Below are 8,504 nucleotides of genomic sequence, written 5' to 3' on the forward strand. Positions count from 1 at the left end.
CACATCTCTATAATGAACGGAATAATCAGCTGGTGGAGGCCGCTGTCAAACCGAACATCCGCAGTTCTTCTCCCCCCCCCCCATGGGCTCATTAGTGTGCTGCTGAAAGCTGCGCCCCACTGCTATACAACATATTTATTATTTAGTATCTTTTTGCCTATTCTTCCTTTTTTTGAAACCCACTCGGCTCGTTGGCATTCTTCAGCAGCCGCTCTGTGATCGAGCTGCGAACTCGGCTTCATGTAGTTCACTCTCCTACTTCACATTCGTTAAAGGAGACGATAAAGTATTGTTAATTTGGTTGAGCTCCAGAAAGGCTGCGGCGTGGTTTGATACTGTTTGGAAGTTGTTCAATTTGCATTTGAGTATTCACAGTGTTTTCATTGTTCCACTTACTGTGTGATCACACGTTATAGTGACGCAACCTCAGGAAGCCTCGTGAAGCTGGAATAAAAAACATCTGCTGAAAAGGTCGATTTCTCTCGGCACCTTTCTTAGTCAGAGAGAACAGAACGTGAACAACATGTAATCACTGACGTCCAGGGGGGCGTTGAAAAGAGAGAAGAACAGATGTAATGTATGGTTTCCTCGTGGAGACAGACAGGTCAGCCCAGACTTCCAGATATGAAGTTTGTAGAAAAGGTATTTTCACGTGTGAGATGTGCAGTGAAGACAGAAGGTATCAGTGCCTCTTGTGTTGTTTTGTGTTTCAGCTTTGGTTTTCGGTTGTTTACATCCAGAGTCGGAGCCCGAGCCGATAAAAAACCTGCGTCTACTGCAAAGTCATTTCCCGTTTGAGGAGTGAATGTAGATTTCAGAGTAAATCCAGCTGTCAGTGAGTGTTTGTGGTGTTTTTTGACCAGTGGAAAAGAGGCTTCACTTGTCATGTGGTTGCTGATGTTTTGCCGTCGGTGTGTGAAGTCTCTGACCGAAGCCGACACCGTGGATCTCCCTCACCGAGTCGGTGCTGTGCAGCCACCTTCACTCTCCTCTCCTTTCAGCCCGGTCTTTAGAAAGCAACGTTGGATCCCAGCCACGGAAACCGACTCTGCCAAGAACCGACCTGTCGCCGGAGAGAGAGAAAGCAGAAGAGCATCAGAGTGAATGTTCCTGTCTTTTTATGTCGGATGTAGTTCAGGCATCGGTGGATTAATTCACTCTTTCATAGTCGGTGATGACTTGATGCACCTGTCGCAGCTCGAGCCAAGACTCAGGTTCTGCAGCTGAAACAGACACTTGCAGATATTTGCTCACAGAGTAAACGTGTCTGCTCAGGCCTGACGATAACATTTAACCGTTTATAACCTGAGGGGAAACAATCAGACTCAGCAACATAAACACCAGCGAAGATTATTAGACAGTAAACTTTAATACTGAGTCTTCTTGCCCATAAAGACGCCTCTGCCCAGAACAGGTTTTCCATAAACACTGTGTATTTCTTTGTGTGTTGTGTCAGGTTTGATAACATATTTATTTATATATGTTTTATATGACAATCGTCACCACATCATTGGGCTGCTGTTGTGTCCTAAAATCTCATTAAATCTCATGTATCAAGCTGTTTCTTCTTCATTGCACTTGGTCCCTATAAACACGGTGGAATCAAATCCTCAGTTTCCTGTTAACTCCGAACACGAGCGTCTCGTTTGGTCTTGAATATTTACCTCACTTCACTGTTTTCTTGTAAAAAATGTGTTTTCTCTACAAATCAGTGGTTTTAAAAAAATGTCTCGGGGCAAATCTTCACTGGGATAAAACATTTTCTCTTCAAACATCATCAATGTTTTAAGACTATTTTGTGAGCTCCTTCCCACCCGGGCGCTGCAGAACGCACTGAACTGCAGGAAAACCCCTGAAACTTGTTATGAACAACTTGAGATACACAAGCGTGTACGTGCAGGCGTTTACAGAGCGGGTGATGGAGGAGGAGGAGGAGGAGGAAGAGGAAGAGGAGGAGGAGGAGGAGGAGGAGGAGGAGGAGGAGGAGGAGGAGGAGGAGGAGGAGAAGGAGGTGTCACGGTTTGTTGAAGGAGATGGACCCAGGATGCAGATGTTATAACAAAAAATGGTATTTAATATAACAAGAGTCTTTTAACAAGACAATAACAAAGCATAAACACTAACAGGTAACACTGGAGGGAACAAGAACATGAGGATCATAACCCAAGCTACAAGGCGCACGGAGAACACAGAAGATCCGGGACGAGAAAGCTGGACGAGACAGTCAATCAATCAAATTTTATTTGTATAGCCCATATTCACAAATCACAATTCGTCTCATAGGGCTTTAACATTGTGTGACATCCTCTGTCCTTAACCCTCAACAAGAGTAAGGAAAAACTACTAAAAACCTTTTTAACAGGTAAAAATACGTAGAAACCTCAGAGAGAGCCACATGTGAGGGATCCCTCTCTCAGGACGGACAGAAGTGCAATAGATGTCAAGTGTTAAGAAAACATCATCAGGATTAAAGTTTTTAGCAGCATCGATGAGGGTAAACCTTTTTTCAATACTATATGTGAAGCAGTCCTGCTGCAATCATAGTCTCAGTCACAGCCAGACAAGACAAACCTTATGCAACAACGAGTAAAACGGACCGACAAGGGACAAAGGGGAACACAGAGGCTTATATGGAGACACAGGGAAGGCAGGGGTAATTAATTAGCCACAGGTGCAACACTTGAGGATTGGGGAAGACAATCACCAAGACAGGAAGTGACACACCCGAGAAGCTGGAGCAACACACAAGGAAAGCGAGGCTACAAAATAAAACCGGAAACAGAAAACCCAAAGAGACTGAAATTAACAAACTAAAATGACAGAACATCACAGGAGGAGGAGAAGGAGGAAGAGGAGGAGGAGGAGGAGGAGGAGGAGGAGGATCAGGAAACAGTGGATCGTGACCTGACGACTGATGTCGGGAAGCGTCCGAGCAACAGGGAACCTGGACCTACGGGGGGGGGGGGCGGGAGTTGATGAGTTATTCAACAGCTGCTCGGTGTTCATCAGGCCGAGGCTGTGGTCGTACCGCTGGAGCTCCCGGCTGTGAATGTAATTGTGTGCATGTGAAGCTGCAGGAACAGAGCGTGCATGCTCAATCAACTTCCCCTGGATAAATCATATGGAAAGAGATTAGAGCGCCAGCAGAGATGGTATTTGTGTTGCATACATTTTAATTTGTCACCCTCACATTAAGCTGTTGAGTTATGTTGAATAAATGAATTCTAAAATTGAATTTGAAGGGGAAATTAAAAATACAGAATCTTTATGTAGATTTAAATTAAACTTGTGACAAAATTGAAACAGTCAATATGAAGAAAGTACACAGGGTCCAAACATGAATGAGATGCTTACAACCAGCATCAAGACAGTAATCAGATAAGAGGACTTTTTATCCTATTAAATATAAATGATGTATCTGACACTGTGACCACAAGTGGCAGCAACAAGATAATAAGACAAGGTGAAGCAGTGGGACAGTAGCACAAGTACATTTAGTATTTAAGTCAAGAAACAGACCCAGTCAGTCCAGAGACATGTTTTAAAATCTACTAACTTTAGCAAACTTTAGTTACTGGTCATACAAGTGATAACGAGTGTTAGAGGTGTATTTTATTACCATGTGGTACAAGTGAGTGTCCTATTAACTTGGAGGAATTTGTTCATACTCACTTATTTCTATTTCAAGCTTATGCCTATGTCGTATATTCGTTAGAGTAGATCATTTTGGTGTGTGTTCAAAACATAATGACAGGCTTACGTTTATGATACCTGCCTTCTGGACTCTCAGACATTCTCAGAGAGTCTTCCAGATGTTTACCTTAGAAGTTCTCTACCTTTTTGAAATGATCCTTGACTTTGGGAATGACCTCTGACCAGCTAATGGACGGCTGTAGAAGGAATGTTCTTGACCAATGTGTCTTCATGTTCGGACACAAAAACATGTCCCTCTTTAGTCAGAAATCCCATGGGGGACGGCATTTACCTGAAGTCATGAGCGGAACCAATCTCTCTATGTGTGTCCGACCCCTGGAAGTCAGATCTCACTATTTGGCCTGGGTGATTTCTCCGAGTTCTAGAGCTGGTCCTGACCTGTGAAACTTCTGTGTAATAAACATTATTATACTTGTAAGTATTGGGTCCGCGTTCCTTTCCTTCATCATCAAACTTGGACAACCACATCAACCTCTCGGCTGACCAGAAATAATCTTCCTTACGTTGGAATCCTGCTGACGAATAAACCAACAAACAGACGCAGGTGAAAACGTCCTCGGCACAAAATGATTAACTTCATCTTAAACTTCCACTTGTTCATTTCTTTGCTTTTCCATCACTTCAAGATGACTGAACTCACCGATGATGATACAAAAACAACGACAGTGCAGATTTTCAATTGTCACAGTTTATCACGAGTGGTTCGAAGCAGCTTTGCCTGAAATCACTTCAGCTTGAAGCACATTTTCAGGCCGACTGCTCCTCAAGTGTCTGCAGGTGTTGATGCCAACAAGTAAACTGCTCCGACACTTCAGCTGTTTCGTGGTTTGATATATTAACTTGTACGTCTTTAAAGTTCCTGCATTACTACTTCAAATATTACCATACGTTTTCCAGGAAATCTTGCTCATAACTTGAATTTAAGAAATCATATAAATATTTAGTTGGCTGATATTTATGAGTGTGTCCACTTTGGTCTCTGGATTGTTTGTGTTTGTTCTGTCGTGAGAATGGTTCTTGTTTTTTTACTTATAACTTGCACGTACTGTTACCGTGGAAACCATGTTTAATGACGAGTGTCAGACGTCATCGAAGAGGTCGACGTGATCTGCTCCGGTTTCATGAACTGAGGCAGTTACAGTTTGTTCTTTCATTATGTGACGTGTGATTGTCCATATTCCTCATCATAGTCAGTGGTGATTAGTTCCATGTTTATCAGTGATAATAATAGTAGAAATAGAGTTGGAGTAAAACCCTGAAAATCTGTTGTACGTCCTCGTCAACAACCTCATCACCTGTCATCAAACTTGTAATAATGAAGTGTTTGTTAGATTCGGTGGGAGGTCATTTCACATTTTACTAAATGTGTCACATCAGACTAGACTGAAATTGTTATTGTTTAAATGATAAAACCTGCACCAGTGTGTACATCTCTGTGTGTAATCATGTTTTCTGTGTGTGTGTGTGTGCATGTGTGTGTGTGTGTGTGGTGTGTGTGTGTTTGTGCGTGTGCGCGTGTGTGTGTGTGATGACTTCTGACTCAGCTGGAGAGGGCAGACAATGACAATGATGACATTCAGTCACACTCACGGCCTTAATTTAGACATGCTGCACTCACAAAGTACAAAGCCGCACTGTGTCGCACACTGACAGTCGACACATAATTTTTGTATTCATGAAACTGCTAAATTTATCTTTCGCCCGAATAAAACCTTTTCCCTCTTCTTCTTATTTTAGAAGCCATAAAAACGTCAAATTTGATGCAGAGCAAAGTATAAATACGTTTTTAATTGTCTCCTCTTTCACAAACATCCTCTGACCTATAACTCATCTGATTTGTGTCATGAAAGTAACAAGGCTCTCTCTCCTTTTGTTGCATCTCAGGCGATGAATGGAATAATTCGGGCTGTGGGGTTACTGTCGGGTGAATGTCAGCGTTGAACCGTTTCTCATCGTGACTTCCTCTCCCCAGATGGCCTCATTGATTTATCCATTTCCACGCATCCTCACAGGGAATCTGAAATATGCCGCCGCAAACACACCATGAAAACATCCCTAAATAACCAAGGGCATATGGTTCTCTTAGTTTTTATGTGTCACACTTCTTTCAGGACACATTTGTCTCATCACCTGCCCACCGCGATGGACAGATATGCTCATAATTACACCTCAGGACGGCTTTGAAAAGCCCCAGCATGCCCTGCTTCTCCTGCGTGTTTTCTCTTCCTCTGCCAGGATTCGGCTACAGCTCCAGTCTGTGACGAGGGCAGAGGATGATGCCGCAGTACATTGGCACCACTACAGGGGGAGCAGCTCATATTCTGCTTCATAATCAAACGGAGTTCATTGTTGCAGAAGAGGCCAGAGACACGTTGGCGCCGTGAAGCAAAAATATGTTGCTTGATACAAACTCTTGTTCCGACTCCGATGTTTGATTCTTCCTTCCTCAGTACCAACTTCAACCCTGTTATCACAGTCATGTGACCAGGCTCAGGCTCAATCCTTTGACATACCAATGCAGAAAACATCCTTTAGTATCTAGAACACAAATAAATAAATCTAGGACTACACGTTCAGCTGAAACTGAAGTTTGCAGATGGCACACCTTGTGGAGATTAAAGCAAAATTGCTGTATAGCTAGCTACCACCACACCAAATTTAACCAAACTCATCAGAAAAAAATATTCAAGACTTTAACAAATATCAGTGGGATAAGAACTATCTTCAATAACGGAAACCATCTTAGATAAAATAATTATTAGCTGGGACTTATGACCTATACCGCTGCCAGCCACCAGGTAGTGATCAAGACGCTTTGGCTTCACTTTCAGGAAGTGGTCATGACGTCCATGTTTTTATAGTTTATGATAAAACATTCAAAAAGGAAGTGACTCTGGAAGAGCAACAGAGAGAAGGTTGCACTTCCAGATACAAACATGCAATAGGTGTCAAATAGGAGAGAGATGGAAAACTCACAAAATACATATTGGAGAAAAGAGACAATATTAGGTGAGAAACTATATGAATGAAGATGAATTTTCAGGTGCAAGTGATCTAGAAAATTCCATAACTTCATAACTTCACTTCTTAGTTGCATAAAAGTTTTTATTAGAATATATAAAGGAAAGTTGAAGATGCGGTGCAGTAAACATTAACAACCAAGCTGCATATTTTAATTACAGACTTCACTGTTTACGCTCCTGACAGAATTCTGTCTGCTGAGGCTGTCACACCTGAGAACCCTGATCCTGGACATGAGAGGAGACGTGCTGCGCTTCCTCCGACTCACATCTCGTATCTCTGCTCACAAACAATAGCTCCCCTGCTTTAAAAGGCCATATCGCACAGCAAATGTTTTGTGACAGTGTGGCTTTGTAATATTTCCCACAGCGGGGACAGAGTTTGCAAATGGGATGGAATCAGTGTGACGGCTGAGGGAAGAGCCATCAGTCCAGAGCTTCAGTCGACGCACCGCAGGGTTCGGCTTCTGCCACGGTTCAGCCCGAGGGAAGGCAGAGTCAAATGTAATGAACTAAACGGAGCAATGCAACATTAACAATATATTAACAACATGTCAGATAGCATAGGTTTGAAAAGAACAAGACCAGAACAAGACTTGGAACGAATTTAGTCCAGTTTGAGGCCAAAATATGAATCAACAGTAAACAGCAGGATGTAGAAAACTTCAGAATTCAGAAATCGTCCTTGTCATTACTTTTACGATATACTGTCCCTTTTAATTCCTGGATGTTGTGTGCAAAGATTTGGTATTAACAGTTCCTGCTTCAGAGCGAAATTAGGTTTCTGGTTGATATTTTTTTCAAACGTTTAATGTTGGCTTTTGAATAATCTTCAAACCCAAGTTCACAACCTTTCAAAATAAAAGCTCTGTAATGCAGCTCCTTATGAAGCATTTCCGTAACAAAACAAACACTGTGCTTTTACTTTGAAGACTGCTTGCTAAAGAGGAAGTGAATGTATGACTATTAACCTGTCCTCGTTGACATTTTTAACCTTTTACCTGATTTCTCAGAGAATAATTAGTAGAATCTGAGAGACAGTGAAATGTGGTTTCATGAGGGTTGGTCGAGATGTGACTTCTCCTGGAAGCTGAATGTTCATTACAACCTTCAGCTTTATGTATTTTATATAATTGTAAATTCCATATACCGACGGACTGGCTGCACTTCTGAATCATGTGAGATACTGTAGATCTGGATTCCCATTGTATGTTTATATTCTGTGATTTGCAGTTGTGCATCAAGTGATTCTTCAACCTTTGCACCAGAGTGGAGGAAGGGTCAAATTGAGCTATAAAGGTCGTCCACTACAAACTCTCTGCACACCTCAGCCACATTTACACTACAGAGAATAACTGAGCATGAATGTGGTGATTACACGCAGGTATTTTATTCAGGAATGAGTCAAAGTGGAATTTAACACTGTGGCTTGAATACCAAAGTGAATCAAAGAATCCGAGTTATGTGGGAATAAGACAAAAGCTGATCGATGAAACCTGAAGTGAAGGAATCTACATCATACCTGCGTCAAGTGGATGTCGGGCTTCAGGCTTCCTCCTGAACGCCAAAGATATACAACACGAGAGGAAGAGAGGAGCGCCGGATCCCCAGTGAACGCAGGAAGACAAATCATCAGTTCATCATTGTGCACCGAGCATCAGGAAAACAGCAGGACAGGTTGTAGAGTTTAACAAAACTAGTCTTTACTTAAAATGTGCACATGTAGAGGAAATAGAGACGAGTGAAGGGAGAGCACGTCCGACAGCATTT

Source organism: Limanda limanda, chromosome 12 (genome assembly GCF_963576545.1).
Source record: "Limanda limanda chromosome 12, fLimLim1.1, whole genome shotgun sequence".
NCBI lineage: Eukaryota > Metazoa > Chordata > Actinopteri > Pleuronectiformes > Pleuronectidae > Limanda > Limanda limanda.